Here is a 15029-nt window from a genome sequence, read left to right as displayed (position 1 = left end):
AGGCTGGAGTGCAGTGGCGCCATCTTGGCTCACTGCAACCTCTGCCTCCTGGGCTCAAGCGATTCTCCTGCCTCAGCCTCCTGAGTAGCTGGGAATACAGGCACCCGCCACCATGCCTGGCTAAGTTTTTGTATTTTTAGTAGAGATGGAGTTTCACCATGTTGGCCGGGCTGGTCTCAAACTCCTGACTTCAGGTGATCCACCCACCTGGGCTTCCCAAAGTGCTGGGATTACAGGTGTGAGCCACTGTACCCAGTGATCTCCATGATTTCAAGGGAAGATTGTCACAGGGAACAGAATTCATTACATGACTCTGCATGAGGAATAAAATATGCAGACGACAGTAGGACTCTCACCTCCTTCATTCTAGAATCTATGTTTCTGTTAATGCAGCTGTCTCAGGTAGCTTCATTTTTGTCTTCTTTTCTCCACTTATGGAGACCTCATCCTATGTGAAGGAGTAGATGGAGGACAAAAAAGAGACAAAGAAAGAGAAGAGAAGCTTGTGCTATAGAAAAAGGAGAGATGGAAGAGGGGACCTGTCATAGATGCATCTTTTGAAGTGGACACAAAGCAGGCTTTTTGGAGTGTTTCTGGGAGCCCAACACACAGCCCTCTACATGCGATGTTTGTGAATGTTTTCTTCATGTGAGCCTGGATTTTCTAACACATACTGACAGGCTTCTTAGTGGCAGCTTATGGCAATGAATTGGGTAACAGGAATTTGACAGCAAGCAGATAGCCCAGACTGAGACTTAATTTCTAGTGACAGGCTGAGAATCACTGGAGACAACCTTTAGGAGGGGAAATAAATGCAGGACAAAGCCTTTCATCTGCCTTCCAATGAGGTTCCCAGGGATTGGGCCAATTCATCTCACTACAGGTGACCTCCTGGGACTCTTCTTTTCCCCTTATCTCCAAGTCCTGCCCTCTCTCTCTCTCTTTTTTTTTTTTTGTTGAGACACAGTCTCACTCTGTCACCCAGGCTGGAGTGCAGTGGTGTGATCTCAGCTCACTGCAACCTCCACCTTCCAGGTTCAAGCAATTGTCCTGCCTCAGCCTCCCAAGTAGCTGGGAGTACAGGTGCGCACCACTGTGACCGACTAATTTTTTCATTTTTATTAGAGATAGGGTTTCACTGTGTTGGCCATGAACTTTTGGCCTCAAGTGATCTGCCCGTCTTGGCCTCCCAAAGTGCTGGGATTACAGGTTTGAGCCACCGTGCCCAGACTCCAATCTCTTTTTTAAAAGACTTCATCTCCTCATTTCCTCTTTCCCGGGGCCAGGCCACCATCATCTTGTTGTGGGACCTTGTCTTGTGAATGGTATTATCCTGTGACCCCACTATCTAGGGCAGCTAGACAAGAGGCTTCTATTGCCCGAACAGAAAAGAAAAGAAAAAAAGAGGCCAGGTGCAGTGGCTCACACGTGCAATCCCAACACTTTGAGAGGCTGAAGTGGGAGGATCGCTTGAGCCTAGAAGTTCAAGACCAGCCTGGACAACAGGGTGAAACCTTGTCTCTACAAAAGATAAAAAAAACTTAGCCAGGAGAGGTGGCATGCACCTGTAGTCTCAACTACTTGGGAGGCTGAGGTGGGAGGATTGCTTGAGCATGGGAGGCAGAGGTTGCAATGAGCCAAGGTTATACCACTGCATTCCAGCCTGGCCAACAGCAGGGCCCTGTCTCAACAAAAGAAAAAGAGAAGAGTAAAGACCATGGTTTAGGGCCTGATGTGAGATAGATTTAGAAGAATTCATGAGCTAATTTTCCTCTAGGACAGAAGAAAGAGAAAGAATGAGGGAAGAGATGGGGGTGTGACAATGGGGAGGAGATGGTGGCTTCAGGACAAGAGGACAGGATCAGAGAGAACCCTGCCTCTGCAAGGACGTGGGAGCCAATCCCCATTTGAGGGATGCAGTTTTTCAAAGACAGCCCAGACTGGTACCCTGTGCATTAGGATCCATGATGACCGGCCTGTCACCTGTGGATACTCAAAAGAACTAGCTACAAGAACCGCTCTTCTCGCTGGCGAACCATCTCCCTCTGCCCTGTGAGCCTCGAGGTAGAGAGTGGACTCATGGGCATTAGAGAGGTGATGGGGGGCATATGGAAAGAAAGACTGCTCATTTCAGTTCCAAATCTTCTTTTCAAGGCGTGGTGGCTCATGTCTGTGGTCCCAATGCTTTAGGAGGCCGAGGCGGGAAGATCGCTTGAGCCCAGGAGTTCAAGACCAGCCTGGGCAACATAGCAAGATGCTGCCTCTTAAAAAAAATTAAAAAGTTAGTCGGGTGTGGTGGTGCACACCTGTAGTCCCAGTTACTTGGGAGTGAGCCACACTGATCATGGCACCCTGTCTCTTTAAAAAAAGAAAATCCTCTCCTTAGCTGGGACAGTGGAAACCCAAATTCTTTATTCTCTCTTGCTGGGGGACCACTAGTTGTCTAATTATGGCTATTTACACACAAACACTGGTTTTGTTTCTTGTTCATTCTTTCAGGATCATTTGAGCCTGGGGAGGTTGAGGCTGCAGTGAGCTGTGATTGTGACACTGCGCTCCAGCCTGGGTGACAGAGTGACCCTGTCCCCCACCGCCAAAAAAAAAGTGGGATGAGAAATAATGTCATCATCTTGGAAAAATAAAATCTCCTATTCCTCTCTCTATGTTCTGTGAGTCATACTCAGCCCCAGGTTTCAGCTTAAACATCTCTTTCTCAGGAAGGCCAGTGGTCACCTAGACAGAGGTGTTGCAACCATGTTACCTGATATCTATTACTCGGCACGCTCAGAACAATTGTTTAACGTCTGTCTTCCCCAGTAGAGCATCCATACAAGCTAGCACCATTGACTCCCTTTCCCCTCACTGCTTGTGAAAGTCCAGTCATTAGACATCTACATGCGCCATGCTTCATGCTAAGTTCTTCCCTTCTTTCTTTTCTTTTCTTTTTCCTTTCCTCTCCTCTCCTCTTCCTTCCTTCCTTTCCTTCCTTCCTATCCTTCTTTCCTCTCTCTTTCTCTCTCTCTCTTTCTTTCTCTGTCTCTTTCTCTTTCTCTCTTTCTTTTTTGAGGCAGGGTCTTGCTCCATCACTGAGGCTGCAGTGCAGTGGTGCAAATCACGGTTCACTGCAAACTTGACCTCCTGGACTCAGGCCATCTTCCTGTCCTCAGCCTCGCAAGTACTTGGGACCACAGATGGGCACCACCCCACCCAGGTAGTTTCTAAATTATTTGTATAGACGCGGTTTTCCTATGTTGCCCAGGCTGGTCTAGAACTCCTGGGCTCAAGCGATCCTCCTGTGCTGGCCTTCCAAAATGCTGGGATTAAGGCGTGAGCCACCGCCCAAGGCCCTGTGCTAAATTCCTTGATACATTATGTCTAATCCTTGTAACAACCCTCCAAGGTGTTAATTACTTCCATTATTGTAGACATGAGCAGAAACTGGAAGGTTAAAGAGAATTATCAAAAGCATACCCAGCTAGTAAGTTTTCAGAGCTAGAATTAAACCCAGGTCAACTAGTCATGAAGGCTTCCAACAGTTCCACTCTGTCTTCTTGCCTCTCTGTGTTTTATTGTACATTTTGTGGGGATTACTACCTGGGGTTGAATATTTTCCTGTATGTTTCCAGATAGTTATATTTCTTTTCATGTGAATTCTTGGCGTTTGTCTTCTCCTTCTCTTTCTCCCCCTCCCCCTCCCCTTCCCCCTCCCCCTCCCCTTCCCCCTCCCCCTCCCTTCCCTTTCCCCTCCCCTTTCCTCTCCCCTCCTCCCTCCCCTCCCCTCTTTTCTTTTCTTTTCTTCTCTTTTTTTTTCTTTTTTTCTTCTTTTTGAGACGGAGTCTCTATCTGTCACCCAGGCTGGAGTGCAGTGGTGCCATCTCAGCTCACTGCAACCTCTGCCTCCCAGGTTCAAGCGATTCTCCTGCCTCAGCCTCCTGAGTAGCTGGCATTACAGGCATGCACCGCCAGCTCCGGCTAACTTTTGTATTTTAGTAGAGGTGGCGTTTCGCCATGTTGGCCAGGCTGGTCTTGAACTCCTGACCTCAGGTGATCAGCCCACCTTGGCCTCCCAAAGTGCTGGGATTACAGGCGTGAGCCCCTGCACCTAGCCTTGGTGTATGTCTTCTATCCATTTACCTTTTTCTTATTTATTGGTAAGAGTTCCACATAGAGTCAATTATTTTCACGGATGTCTTTTAACTTTGGGTTTTTTGCAGTTTTAGACAGTTGAAAGTTTTAGAGTAATGTTTTCATGTGGTCAAATACAAATCTTTCCTTTTGTGATTTCTTTAATCACTTCTCAAAGGTTTTATTATTCTTTTTTTCTTTTTAGAGACAGGGGCTCACTCTGTCACCCAGGTTGAAGTGCAATGGCACAATCATAACTCATTGTAGCCTTGAATTCCTGGGCTCAAATGATTCTTCCACCTTGGCCTCCCAAGTAGCTGGGGCTACAGGTGTGCACCACCATGCCCAGCTAATTTTTGTATTATTATTTTTTGTAGAGATGAGGTCTCACTCTGTTGCTTAGGCTAGTCCTGAAATCCTGGTCTCAAGCGATCTTCCTACCACAGCCTCCCAAAGTGCTGGGATAACAGGTGTGTGCCACTGTGCCTGGTTTCTTTTTCTTTTCTGATGATAAAAGTGTTATGTGCTTATTATAGAAAATTCAAAAAATGCAAACAAGTATAAAGATAAAAATACAGTTCCCTATTAACTTTTCACCTACTTTAAGATGACTCAGCAGCATTATATTCCTTTCTTTTTAAAAAATGTATCATATATGAAAGAGTAAGTTGAAATGTATGCATACAGTTAAAGGAATATCAATAAGCTAGGTGTGGCTCAGGCCTGTCATTGCAGCACTTTGGGAGGCCAAGGCAGGAGGATCACTTGAGGCCAGGAGTTCAAGACCAGCCTGGGCAACGTGGCAAGACCTTATCTCTACAAAAAAAAATTTGAAAATTAGCCAGACGTGGTGATGCATGCCTGTAGTCCCAGCTACTCGGAAGGCTGAAGCTATAGGATCACTTGAGCTCAGGAAATAGAGGCTGCAGTGAGCTATGATCGTGCCACTGCACTCCAGCCTCTAGGTGACATAGCAAGACCTTGTCTCACACACACACACACACAGAGAGAGAAAGATTATCAATAAAACAAACACCTATGCATTATGAACAATGCTGCTATTAGCTTTCTTATATATATATCTCCTGATGCACGTATATAAAAGTATCCTTCAGGAGTGTGTACCCACCACTCAGCTTAGGAAGTGAAATATTACCAGCTCCTTAGAAAGCCCCAGGTTGCCATGGACTTCCAATAATATCCCCCCATCTCCAGAAACATCCCGTTTTCTAGAGGCAACCACAATCCTAAATCTATCTTAATCACTCTCTTGGTTTTCTTCATAGTTTTACTAACTAGCTGTCTACCATTAAACAATATAATGCTTAGTTTAGGCTTTTTTTTTTTTTTTTTTTTTTTTTTGAGACAGAGTCTCACTCTGTCGCCCAGGCTGGAGTACAGTGGAATGATATTGGCGCACTGCAACCTCTGCCTCCTGCGTTCGAGCGATTCTTCTGCCTCAGCCTCCCAAGTAGCTGGGGCTACAGGTGTGCGCCACCACGCCCAGCTAATTTTTGTATTTTTAGCAGAGACGGGGTTTCACTGTGTTGGCCAGGCTGGTCTCAAACTCCTGACCTCAGGTGATCCTTCTGCCTTGGCCTCCCAAAGTGCTGGGATTATGGGCATTAGGCTATTTTTGAACTTTATTTCTGACATTTGCTTCTTTCCCTTGACGTTATTATGTTTTCAAGGTTGGGTTGTGTAAACTGAGAAGGAAAGGACAGTTCATTCATGTTGTTGTTGTAGAGTGTTGGAGTGTGTGCATATACCATGGGTTATCCATTCTGCTTTTGAGGGACATTTGGATTGCTTCCAGCTTTGAGCTATTACGAACAACAATGCTATCAACTTTCTTACACATGTCTCCTGACACACGTATATAAAAGCATCCTAAAGTGGGCATACCTAGGATTGTCACTGCTGGGTTATATGCACATATTCAGCTTTCTAACACCTCATTCTTTCCCAAAGAGGCTGTAGCAATTTACACTCCCACCATACATTCACTCATTCATTCATCAAACACCTTCCAACCCCAGTGGCATGTCAGGTGCAAATGCCCCAAAAGCCAACATGCCTTTTACCGGGCGTGATGGCTCATGCCTGTAATCCCAGCAAGTAAATAACTGGCAGTAAATAATTCATCATTGGTGCACATTCACTTGGCATTATTCTACTTGAAATTTCTTGCAGGTTGCTTGGTATGAAGTAATAAGTTAATCATAAAAAATGCTAAAATGGTTCTCATTTTTAAAATGTATTACAGGTATTTTATAAACTACTGAGAGAATTGGGGTAAAATACTTCCCTGTGATGGTAGAGTTTGTCAATCAATTTCTCCTTATAGAGCTTTTCTTTTTTTTTCCAGCTTTCAGTGTTTTGAGGCTATTAGGTACATGAAAGTCTAAAATTGCTACACCTTCTTGATGTATTGAACCTTTTATCATTATGTAATGGCCCCTTTATCTCTATTAAGGCATTTTGCTTCAATCCTGTTTTGAATAATATGAACATGGCTACTTTAGCTTTCCTTTGGTTAGTATTTGGCTGATATATCCCTTTTTTAATCTTTCAATTTTTCTTCTCTGTCCTTATGTGTGTGTATGTGTGTGTGTGTGTGTATGTTTTTTTTTTTGAGATGGAGTCTCGCTCTGTTGACCAAGCTGGAGTGCAGTGGCACGATCTTGATTCACTGCGACCTCCGCCTCCTGGGTTCAAGTGATTCTCCTGCCTCAGCCTCCCACATAACTGGGACTATAGGTGTGCACCACCACATCCAGCTAATTTTTGTATTTTTAGTGGAGACGGGGTTTCACCATGTTAGTTGGCCAGGATGGTCTTGATCTCTTGACCTTGCGATCCACCCGCCTTGGCCTGTGTCCTTATGTTTTAAGCATGTTTCCTAAAAACAGTATTGTCTTAGCCAACCTCCAATATCCAGTTCACACCTTGTGTAGCCTTCTCTGACATAGTACGATGGCAGGAGACACACACACACACGCACACATACACACACATATGTATAAATGTATATGTGTGTATATTTTTATAATATATGTATATTTTATATATGTATAAATATATGTGTATATTTATGTATGTATAAATATATGTGTGTGTGTATTTTATTTAGAGTTGGAGTCTTGCTGTGTTGCCTAGGCTGGAGCACAGTGGTGCGATCACAGCTTACTGTGGTCTTGAAGTCCTGAGCGCCAATGATCCTCCGTCCTCAGCCTCTCTAGTAGCTGGGACTGCAGGCATGTGCCACCACACCCAGTTATTATTATTTTTTAATTTAATTTTTTGTAGAGACAGGCTCTTGCTCTGTTGCCCAGGCTAGTCTTGAACTCCTGGGCTCAAGTGATTCTCCCACCTTGGCCTTTTGAGTATCTGGGACTATAGGTGTGTGCCATCACAGTGGCTAATTTATTTATTATTTTTTATATGTAGAGATGGGTCTCACTACATGGACCAGGCTGGTCCCAAATTCTTGGCCTCAAGATATTCTCCCACCTCAGCCTCCTGAGTCATTGGATTACAGGCGTGAGCCACTGTGTCCAGCAGAAGACATGTTGGCTTTTGGGTTCCTTGTGCCTGACGTGCTACTGGGGCTGGAAGGTGTTTGATGAATGAATGAGTGAATGTATGGTGCATATTAAGCAGTATAGATAAGTGGAGGATGGAAAAGTATTCCCTTTCTGATAATGGTGTTTCATTGTAACATGAGTTACTTTTTTCCAAAGCAAGTTGATATACAGAATTTTCTTTAAAATAAATATATTTTTATTTATCATACCTCCAGCTTCAAAGACACAAAAGGAGACACCTGCTTTTCTACGATGGCACCAGTGACAGAATGGGCTTTTGCACTAGTGGGGGCAATGGCAGCCATGCTCTCCTTCCTGCCATGCTCTCCTTCCCACCATGGTAGCCAGCATCTGTTCTTGCAAGTGCCCGGATTATTTTATCTGTTTGCATCTGAGCCTGGGGGGCTTAGTGCCTTTGTCAGGCATATTTGAGGCAAGGAGAAGGAACTGGGGCTATCGAGGAGGACTGCTGGCTAGGCGCGGTAGCTCACTCCTATATTCCCAGCACTTGGGGAAGCCAAAGCGGGAGGTTCCCTTGAGCCTAGGAGTTCAAGACCAGCCTGGGCAATATAGTGAGACTCTTTCTCTGTATATTTAAAAAATAAAAATAAAAGATCTTCACAAACAATAAGCCCGGCATGATGGCTCAAACCTTGATATGGTTTATGGCTTTGTGTCCCCACTGAAATCTCATCTTAAATTGTAATCCTCACGTGTTGAGGGAGGGACCTGGTAGGACATGGTTGGATCACGGGGGTGGTTTCTCCCATGCTGTTCTGATAGTGGGGGAGTTCTCACAAGATCGGATGGTTTTAAAAGTGGCAGTTTCCCCTGTGTGCTCTCTCTCTCCTGCCGCCTTGTGAAGAAGGTGCTTGCTTCCCTTTCACCTTCTGCCACGATTGCAAGTTTCCTGAGGCCTCCCCAGCCATGAGGAACTGTGAGTCCATTAAACCTCTTTTGTTCATAAATTACCCAGTCTCAGGTAGTATCTTATAGCAGTGTGAAAATGGACAAATACGTGCCTGTAATCCCAGCACTTAGGGGGACAGAGGCAGAGGCCAGAGGATAGTTTAAGCCCAGGAGTTCAAGACCTGCCTGGGCAATGCAGCAAGATCCCATTCTCCACAAAAAGGAAAAAAAAAAAAGACCCACCCCCTCCCCCCACAAAAAGAAAGGAGAAAGTCTGAAGGGGTCTGCAGCTTGGTGGCAAAGTCATGGAGTGGAAGGAGCTTACTCATGGCAGCCTTCCCCGTGGGCTCTGAGAATTGAAGAGAGCCAGGAGAAGGAGGACTCAGGCCTCCAGAGCCTGCCAGTTACTCTGGGATACCCTTAGGAGAGTCATTTCCCCTCTCTGGGCCTCTGGGAAACGAGAAGGTGGGACTTGCTGCTTTCCAGGCACTTGGGATTTCAGGGTGTGGCTCAGCTGATAAGAACAGAGAAAACAGCCATGGTGCCTGTCTGTCCTCCGCTGAATGTTCCTTGTAGCAGGTTAAACAAAGCCCTGTAGAGAGAAGCTTGACCACCGGTCTGGGAAGGGCTTCATTCTGCTCACCCGGTACCTGTGAATCACCTGCTGTGATGGTGTGGCTCAAACTTCCTCCTCTGCCCTGTGGGAGGGTTGAGGACTTTAGTGACCTCTGCTTTTCCCCAGAGTCACTTCCCCTTCCAAAGGGCTCAGGCTTTTCTGTCCCATCCCCCCAAGTAGAGGTCTGCTGCTGACCATCACGAACAGAGAGGAAATATTTCTCTTGTGTGAAAGCACTTTCTATCTTACTTTTTTTTTGGAGACAGGGTCTTGCTCTGTTGTCCAGGGTGGTGTGCAGTGGCACAATCATAGCTCCCTGTGGCCTTGACCTCCTGAGCTCAAGGGATCCTCCCAAGAGGCTGAGATTACAGATGTGAGTCACCATGCCCAGCAAATCTCAAAAATTTTTAATAGAGACCAGGTCTTGCTATGCTGCTCAGGCTGGTCTTGAACTCCTGGCCTCAAGTAACCCTCCTGTCTTGGCCTCCCAAAGTGCTGGGATTACAGGTGTGAGTGACCACATCTGGCCCCTCTTACATTTAAAAATTAAGGCTTGGGCCGGGCACGGTGGCTCACGCCTGTAATCCCAGCACTTTGGGAGGCCGAGGCGGGTGGATCACGAGGTCAGGAGATCAAGACCATCCTGGCTAACATGGTGAAACCCCGTCTCTACTAAAAATATGGTCGTGGTGGTGGGCTCCTATAGTCCCAGCTACTCGGGAGGCTGAGGCAGGAGAATGGCGTGAACCCAGGAGGCAGAGCTTGCAGTGAGTTGAGACCACCCCACTGCACTCCAGCCTGGGCAACAGAGCGAGACTTCATGTCAAAAAAAAAAAAAAAAAAAATTAAGGCTGGGTGCAGTGGCTCATGCCTGTAATCCTAGCACTTTGGGGGGCAAAGGCAGGCGCATCACTTGAGATCATGAGCTCGAGACCAGCCTGGCCAACATGGCAAAACACCATCTCTACTAAAACAATACACACACACACACACACACACACACACACACACACAATTAACTGGGAGTTGTGATGTGTGCCTGTAGTCCCAGCTACTTGGGAGGCCGAGGCAGGAGAATTGCTTGAACCCAGAGGTGGAGGTTGCAGTTAGCTGAAATCACACCACTGCACTCCAGCCTGGTTGACAGGCTCAAAAAATAAAATAAAATAAATAAAAAATAAAAATAAAAATTAAGCTACTAGAGCACTTTGAGGGTTAGCCAAGACAAAACGCTATTACTTGACCTCAATTTCCTGTTGACCCCTCAAAGCAGTTTAGCTGCTGAGCTCAGCACATTCCTTAAGTCAAAGACCATCTGGCTTTTCTCACCTCTCTGCCCGGTAGCCTGATGCACATGCCTAGTGCAGAAGGAGGCCCCATGGTGCAGCTGAATCTATAACTTCAGTTTCCTTGAAGGATTGGGGTGGACGAGAGGGGCCCTCAAGTAGAGAAAAGAATTGCAAAGCCAGCTCAATTGTCCAACTTCAAATTCTTCTTCCTCTTTTCTCTTTTCTTTTCTCCTCTTCTCTTTTTTTTTCTTTTTTTCTTTTCTTTGAGAGGGAGTCTCACTCTGTCACCCAGGCTAGAGTGCAGTGGTGTGATCTTAGCTCACTGCAACCTCTGCCTCCCGGGTTCAAGGATTCTCCTGCTTCAGCTTCCTGAGTAGTTGGGATTACAGGCACCCGCCACCATGCCCGGCTAATTTTTGTATTTTTAGTACAGACTGAGTTTCACCATGTTGGCCAGGCTGGTCTCGAACTCCTGACCTCGTGATCCGCCTGCCTTGGCCTCCCAAAGTGCTGGGATTAGGGAAGGCACCATGCCTGGCCCCTTCCCCTTTACAGTTGCTAAAACATTATAATGAACCCATGGATTGAAGTGGATAGGGCACATACAGACCAGGGAGTTGAGGAAGGTACCTTTTCTTCAGGGTCCCTCCAAGGTCTCCTTTTTTTTCCCCCCTGAGATGCTGGGTGCATGGGAAGAAGCCGGCAGGAAGAGTAAGTTTCGGGTTTTGACCTCCACACGGGGGCTGATGTGAGGAGCTGACCGCTGCACAGGATGGTCTGTATCAGGGATATGGAATGTCAGACCCTCGGGGAGCCCCCAGATCACAGCAAGATTGGCATCATCGATGGTGCTCACCTCCCACTTCCAAAACGCCACACTCCTGGTCTCCCTTCTCAAGTCCTGGCTTACAGCTCCGTCTGCAAGAATGGCCTCCGTGTGTTGGAACCGCAGTGCTCAGCTGGGGCTCTCCTGTCCTGTGATTACCTCTCTCCCTGGTGATTACATCTTTTCCCTGGGTTGAGTAGCTTCAATAGGCTGAGGACTCCCAAAATGTGTATTTCCAGGCTGGCTCCAGAGGGTTCTGAGTTTCTTATGTGACATCTCCCCTGGGACAGGCATCTAAATCTGATATGTCTCAGTGTTTGCCTAAACCTGCTCCCTCAGTCTCCATAGACAGCACCATTTCCCACCCAGGAGCTCAAGCCAGACCTCTATTCCCTTCCTCTTCCTCACCCCTGACCATCCATCAGAAATCAAAACCAGGCACAGAGGCTCTCCCAGTTACTCAGGAGGCTAAGGCAAGAAGATTACTTGAACCTAGGAGTTCGAGACCAGCCTGGGTGACATAGTGAGACCCTGTCTCTATAAAATTTTTTTTTAAAAATTATCCAAGTGAGGTGGTATACACCTGTAGTCCCAGCTACTCAGGAGGCTGAGCCAGGAGGATCGCTTGAGCCCAGGAGTTCTAGGCTGCAGTGAGCTAGGGTGGCACCACTGCACTCCAGCCTGGGTGAGAGAGCAAGAACCTGTCTCTTAAATAAATAAATTTTAAAAATCAAAGCCAAAGCCCCCCAACTTCTCTCCACCCTCCCCACCACCATCCTCCCTCAGCTGGTGCCCGTGTCCTGTTCCCAGAGGGTGTCCCTGAGCCTTCTTTGTTCCTTGCTACGCACAGGAGCCAAGGTGATTTCAAAGTATAGATTAGAACCTGGGGCTCCCCTGTTTCAAACGCTTCATTGATTTTCCCATTGCAGGTCCATTTGATGACACCGAGTTGTCCCCATTTGGAGCAGGGATGGGTTGTGGAACAAGGTCTGACTCTTGGGTCTAGGTTCTGACAAGGGTTGATGAGGATCTAGTCAATGAATGAGTTCCAGAGTCACAATTTTGACATTTCCAGAGAAAGAACAGTGCAGTTGTAGTGATCGCTTATTTTTTTTTTTTTTCTGGCAGCTTCTGCTCTTTGCTCCTCTGGACACAGACCCCACTCCCTGGGGTCTCCTGGTCCATCCTGGCTATGATGACAGGCAATGACTGAGGTATGTCCAACAACTCTCTTAGCTCCTGGCCACACTCACACTGAAGTTTCTGGGCTGAGTAGCCTGCCCTGCCAAGCTCCATCATTCTGATTCTCTCTCCTTGAAATCTGAAGCAGAAACAGAGATGCGGATTGCTGGGAAGAGGTGTTCGGAGCCATGTCACGGTAGCATCCCAGGGAGAAGGCCTGTGGATTCCTGCTGCTGCAGTTCCCAGAGCTGTTCTGCTTTTGTATTTGCCTGGGATTGTTCTGAGCCTCCTTTAATGGTCTGAGCTTCCCTGGTATCCTTCCAAAGAAGCCCTCCCTTTTTTTTTTTTTAAGACAGAGTCTTTCTCTGTCACCCAGGCTGGAGTGCAGTGGTGCAATCTCAGCTCACCACAACTTACGCCTCCTGGGTTCAAACTATTCTCCTGCCTCAGCCTCTGAGTAGCTGGTATTACAGGCACCCCGATGATGCTTAAAGAAGCCCTATTTTTGCTTTGCTTAGTGGGGATTGAATGCTGCTACTTTCAGGGTGCAAAGAGACTGCAGAATTGCACAGGGCTGCACTCGGCCCTCAGCACATACCGCAGAGGCACAGAGGGCACAGAAAGGCTAAGCTTAAACAGCATCGCCCCCTCCCCACCGAGGACCCACTTCTGCCAGGCACCCTGAATTCCCAGCTTGGTGCATCCTGGGAGGAGGGGGCCAAGAAAAGAGTAGCTCTGTTTCTGTGTCAGTGTCTCACCCAAAAGTTGCAGTTGTTAAGACTACCAGTGTTTTAGTTTTTTAAAACTTTCATTTTAGGTTTACGGGTCCACATGCAGGTTTGTTATGTAGGTAAGCTGTGTGTCATGGAGGTTTAGTGTACAGATTATTTCATCATCCAGGTAGTAAGCATAGTACCTGATAGGTACTTTTTTTTTTTTTTTTTTTAAGATGGAGTTTTACTCTTGTTGCCCAGGCTGGAGTGCAGTGGCACAATTTTGGCTCACTGCAATCTCCGCCTCCCGGGTTCAAGCGATTCTCTTGCCTCAGCTTTCCGAGTAGCTGGGATTACAGGTGCCCCCCACCATGCCTGACTAATTTTTTGTGTTTTTAGTAGAGATGGGGTTTCACTTTGTTGACCAGGCTGGTCTCGAACTCCTGACTTCAGATGATCCACCTGCCTCAGCCTCCCAAGTGCTGGGATTACAGGCGTGAGCCACCGCACCTGGCCGATGGGTACATTTTTTGTCTTCACCCTCCTCTACCCTTTGCCTGCAAGTAAACCCCAGTGGCTGTTGTTCCCTCCTTTGTGTCCATGTATACTCAATGTTTAGCTCCCACTTACAAGTGAGAACATATGGTATTTAGTCTTCTGTTTCTCTGTTAGTTTGCTTAGGATAATGGCCCCCAGCCCCATCCACGTTGCTGCAGAGGACATGATCTTGTCCTTTTTTATGACTGCATAGTATTCCATTATATATATTTTGGAGATGGAGTCTCACTCTGTCACCCAGGCTTGTATGCAATGGTGTGATCTTGGCTTACTGCGACCTCCACCTCCTGGGTTCAAGCGATTCTCCTTCCTCAGCCTCCCAAGTAGCTGGGATTACAGGTGCCCGCCACCATACTCGGCCAATTTTTGTATTTTTAGTAGAGACCAGGTTTCACTATGTTGGCCAGGCTGGTCTCAAACTCCTGACCTCATGTGATCCACCCACCTCTGCCTCCCAAAGTGCTGGGATTATAGGCATGAGCCACTGCACCCAGCCTCATGGTGTATATGTTAACTACATTTTCTTTTTCTTTTTTTTCTTGAGATAGGGTCTCACTCTGTTGCTCAGGCTGGAGTGCAGTGGTGTGATCACAGCTCACTGCAGCCTTGACCTCCTGGGCTCAAGCGATCCTCCTGCCTCATCCTCCTGAGTAGCTGGGACTACATGCCTGCACCACCATGCCTGGTTCATCTTTTAAATTTTGTATAGAGATAGGGGTCTCACCATGTTGCTCAGGCTGGTCTTGAACTCTTGGGCTCAGGCAGTCCTACCACCTTAGCCTCCTAAAGTGCTGGGATTCCAGGCAGGCCTGAGCCACTGCGCCTGGCCCCTGTATCAGATTTTCTTTACCTAGTCTACCGCTGATGAGCATTTAGGTTGTTTCTATGTCTTTGCTTTTGGGAATAGTGCCGCAATGAACACATGTATGCATGAGACTCCTAGAGTTTAAATAACAAAAGCATTAGAAATGACCTCACACAGCCCAAGTCGGGAAGTACGCGGTTTTGGAGCTGGATCAACACCTCAAACATGTCAGGTGCTGAATCTGAGTTTCTGTGATTCTCAGATGGATTTTCATGACTGCAAGATGCTGGTTGCAGCTCTGAGCTTCACTTACCAAGTTAGGAAGAGAGGGGCGATCGCCCAGATGCTGAAAGAAAGAACCATTCTCATCAATGTCCTCCTTTCTATCAGAGAGGAGAAATCTTGCCTAGTAACCGTCT

This window comes from Pan paniscus, chromosome 6 (assembly GCF_029289425.2).
Source record: "Pan paniscus chromosome 6, NHGRI_mPanPan1-v2.0_pri, whole genome shotgun sequence".
Classification (NCBI taxonomy): Eukaryota; Metazoa; Chordata; class Mammalia; order Primates; family Hominidae; genus Pan; species Pan paniscus.
The sequence above is the reverse complement of the archived record's forward strand: the minus strand, read 5'-3'. Positions refer to the sequence as shown.